The 4,778-nt window shown below is 36.9% G+C and overlaps 1 protein-coding gene across 1 annotated transcript in view; it reads left to right on the forward strand.

Moving 5' to 3' along the window:
- The window catches only part of SPRY3 (sprouty RTK signaling antagonist 3), a 74,057-nt gene that overhangs the window by 46,415 nt on the left and 22,864 nt on the right, over positions 1-4,778 (forward strand). The gene's annotated exons all lie outside the window — the stretch shown is intronic.

Here is a 4,778-nt window from a genome sequence, read left to right on the forward strand (position 1 = left end):
GGCAGACCCGTCTGAAAGATCTCCTGAGGTAATTTGTGTGAAAGGAGCCAACCTGCAACAGTAATGGGCAAGAAGTGGTTAAGTAGCAACAACAGGGCTCCTGCTTTCTGGGGTAATTGGGGTGACATTTCACTGCAAGAATCCTACCATCTATATCTCTGCAAAGTGTGGTGTTGATTTCGCTTTGGATTCCAAGAAGGGAATTTTCCTGGCAAACACAGCTAAAAATGTTACTCCCAGTGTCATGTTATATAGAAAAATACTAACCCCACAGAGAAAATTAGCCACAAAAAAAAGGACAATATGAACACAGACCCAGGACACTAAAATCAAAGAGACAGAACCACAGCCTCACGCAGCCATTGCTCACACTAAATAGAGCATTACTAGAGGGAAACAAAGTCTTCCATAGAAAACCTGCCACACCACTCTTAGTAATGGACTCCTTTGGCTTGGCCTAAGATTGCTCTATCTGTGGATTATTTTGTAGCAGCCTTTCTGGGTGATGCCTAGATTTTCAATCTCTTCCAATTCATTGGATTGAGACTCAGTGGGTCTTTCTGACCTCATCTCACACCAATTTTAATTCCTAAATTTTGCTTAAATCAAAGATAGGCAATTAGAATGGGTAAGCTAGCTGGTGTTTTATAGAATGGTTTCCTTGAAGCAGAAGTAAAGGTCTTTTACTTATTACTTAACTGTTTTTGTCACTAAGGGTGAATTGGAAACCCTGTAGTAATGTTACATCACTACTGAAGAGCCCATAATACCAGAGGCTGGTACAGGGACTATCACAAAGCTCAGCTACTGAGAGCCACTGACAACTTTTTAGAGGTATGGCTGAAAGCAACCAGCAGCAATAGCAGACAAAACCTTCTGTTGATGGAAGTCTTCTGTGAGGGCAGCAGCTAAATGCTGGGGCTTGGGAGACTAACATCAAGAGAGACTACTGATACTTCAATATACCTCTAAATGAGACCTTGATCAATTTCTCTTAACCTCACTAAGCACCAATTTCCCCCCATCTAAACGTAAGAGTACTTACCTCATAGGTTTGTTGTGAAATTTAATTGAGATAAAACATGCAATTAACCTTCCTTAAAGCTTGGTACATAGTAAACACCAATGGTTATTATTATCATTATTTCACTAGCAAATTTAGTAGAGCTGAAGGCTTTGAAACACTGGCGGGGAACTTGAGCCAGCCATAGAGACCTTGAATTGTAACCTGGCCTTCAGATTCCTCATCAGGAGGGTGGGACCAGGAATAAGAGCGTTACACTTGGCACAAGTCCAAACTGCATGACTGCACAAACACTGTAACTGTTCTGTATTCAGACACATTTGAAAGATTTTTCCAGCATAAATTTCTAAATGTGCTGCTTGTTTTGTAATTTAATCTAGGGCAGCAGCAGCAGTGCTATCATTATTTACATTTCTGCCTTTCGGTCTTGGATCCAAGATATTTGCAGCAGTATGAATTGGCTAATAACAAAATTCTTCTCTTGAAAAAAGCATTTCACATTACTTTCTTTTATACCTGTAAGCAAATAAATATTAATAATCTTTTACATTGATTTGTTTCTGGGACATTGGGTCAAAAATAATTTTAAAAACTGATTCAGACACTGTAGGTAGTTTGACATTAAATTCTTCCTATTGCTTTGATTTTAAGAAATACTTTCAGTAGAGGAAAGCCTCATTAGCAACATATTAACTTTCTAATATTGTTATTACATTTTTTCATTTTAATAAACAAAAGACAATATAAAGACCTTATAAACAATTGGAAAATCTTTTCACACTCAATAAACTTTTTTGCTCTCCAGAATTTCATATCTCCAACAGTAACTTGGGTATAAATCTTCAATTTATAATTGTAAAGGGAAACAAACTTTTTATTTATGTTTGTGAAGTCTTAAGATGGTGACCAATTACTTTTCAGTCTTTGCTTTACCCTGATTGCGTTTGGAGTCATAATCTCTAACATTAACAAATAACTGCATATCTGCATGAGTCTTTCTTCACTAGGGTGCTCTCAAATTCTGGAAGGACTAACCTGGCTGAACTACTGTGGACTGCTGTACAACCCCAGTAAATGAACTCCTGCAGAATCTGCAACTACTCTAGACTAGAAGCATAGGAATAAATAGTTTTTGAAGGAAGAATGATTTAATGGTCAGGATTGTTCTATGTAGGAAGACTACTGGAAGAATTGACTCTCCACACAAGGTTTCCAGGTACTATATTTATGTACTTCTGCCTACATTTCCATTTACCCCTTTTTGAGTCCACATTATCTCCTCTTGACTCCAAACTACAGATCTGGGACCTTATATATTTCCAAGTAAACTTTCAGCTGTCAATTGCCCTCAGGATCACATCCTTTCTGAAGCATAACAGAATTTTTCTCTAAATTAAAGGGGAATCACAGGGCCTCATACTTAATGCCTCCTGATTTAAAGTTAATTTTCCCTTCTTAGATGCTTAAATTACCCCAGCTCATAATTACAGAATCTTGCTTTGCAAAGGGCCCTAGAGCTTAATCTAATTTTCAACTCATTGCAGGATTCATTACTACAGAATCAATGATAGTTTGTAAATCAGTCTCTGATTGAGTACTTACCTGATAAGGAAAACGACTGCATTATTTGTAAGAAAAGTATTTCTTAAAATGAGCTAAGACCCACCTCAAAGTTTTCTCTGAGCAAAGATTCATGGTCCCATATAAGAAGAGATTTCTCTATTTTCATTTAAAATGTTTTCCTACTAAATTATCTCTAAATGGATCAAATGTAGCATATTTTAACAGGAAGTGTGCTTAGTGGTTTTATCTCTGTTAATCCATAGTCCAAAATATTGTCCACTCTTTCAAGCTACCAGCCCTGATGCAGCATCCCAAACATCAGTGCCAAAACCAGAAATGCATTCTCCTATTACATTAATAATAATTTTACAGTATGGTGGCAGGAAATGCACTTTCAGTTCACTGGCTATAGCTATTATACTATGCGGAAACGACTGCTTGGAAGGCAGCCAGGTCCTTTGGCTTAAAGGCCAACCCTGAGGAAGACAAAGGTAATATAAGAAGGGAAACTATGCCACCTGACCAAAAGCATTATTGAGACACTCTAAAGCAAGGCTTCTCAACTCTCTATGGTGAAGGACCATTTTTTCAAAATCCAATCTTCTGTAGCCTTTTGTAAAATAGGGAATCATGCACTTGGATATAACAGCAATGTTGAAATGCTCTAAAAATGTCTAAATACTAACCATCTGCATGTTTTATCAGTATAATTATACTTGTATGATTCATATATTATACGTATCTCATCAGGGATTGGTAACAAACAGTCTTGGGACTGGCATTGGTCTGTGGAACACATGCTGAATAAGTATAAGAATTACATTTGGCCACCTAATCCTTTTAGTATAGTTCAAGTGACATGCTAGTTCAAGCATCCTTGCTGCTGGTAAGCACCGGATATGTATGTATATTAAATACAAATTGGCAGCCATGCTTAAGGAGATAGCAAACACCATGTTATGTAGAGCAGATCAATGAAACCAATTGCTACTTAGAAATCATATTTTAATGATGAAATCTTGGCTAATAATATACATATGGAGAAATATGTTTGCCACATATTTGTAGGTCATATCAAATATTTTTTCATAGTTAAGTAATTACCAGAAATAGAGTTTAGACAGTGGCACAGCCACACAGGCAAGAGAGACCTCCAAAAATAATTTTGCTAGTAGAATCCTGGAATAACCCTAGGTCAGAGGTAGCAAGGGGAGAAAGGGAATGGATCATAGGATGACAAATAGTAGATTTAATTAAAAGACTGAGGAATACTTATGTGAATCCCCCCACCTCCATCTCTGGTGTTTTTCCCAGGATGAATACTTTAAATGAAAAATCCTGACATTGAAGGCTATCAGACTGGGCATTAGGGAATATCTGGCTGGTACATGCACTCAGAAGACTGGTTAGAATCATACCATCTACCATGAAAGGGGAACTTCCTGGTTTTTCCATGCTCCTATGCACAATAAACTAGAGATATAGCAATCACATTCTGCATTAAATGCTAAGAGAACAAGGATATTTTCATATCTACAGAGGATATGAATTCCAGCCACAAATACCTTTCAATCCAGGTCTTCATGTGTAAATATAAACAGGCAACCAAGAATCACCAAATATTTAGTGAAAAGTAGAATCATTAAAGGAAGTCGCCAAACTCAACTAACATAGTAAGTCTAAGTAAACAGTAAATGAAGAAAACAGAAAAAAACTGTAAATATGGATAAGTAGTATTCAAAGAGAGACTTAACATACCCATACCCATATCATTAATACCTCATATTCATAAAATAAAAATAAGCTCCTATTTAAAAAAGGAAATCAAGGTTATTATTGGTAAACAGTGTAATCCATACAGATTAATCTAAACATAACCAAATATTTATTGAGTGGCTACTATGTGCCAGCTACTCTTTTACACATTGGGGATACAACAGCAAGTAAAACAATGTCCATGTCCTTAAGGAGCTTATATTTCAGTGGGAGGCTAGAGACAACAAATAAATTGTGATTCAGGTAGTGATATGAAGCAGAGTAAAGGAGACAGCAAATAACAGGGGTGTGTATATGTGTGACTGTGTGTGTGCATGCACATGTGTGCTATTGTAGATGGCGTGGTCAGAGAAGGCCTCTCTGATAGGGTAACATTTGAGCTAGGAATTAAAGGAAGTGATGAGGTGAGCCAAGA

This window comes from Pteropus vampyrus, unplaced genomic scaffold (assembly GCF_000151845.1).
Source record: "Pteropus vampyrus isolate Shadow unplaced genomic scaffold, Pvam_2.0 Scaffold701, whole genome shotgun sequence".
NCBI lineage: Eukaryota > Metazoa > Chordata > Mammalia > Chiroptera > Pteropodidae > Pteropus > Pteropus vampyrus.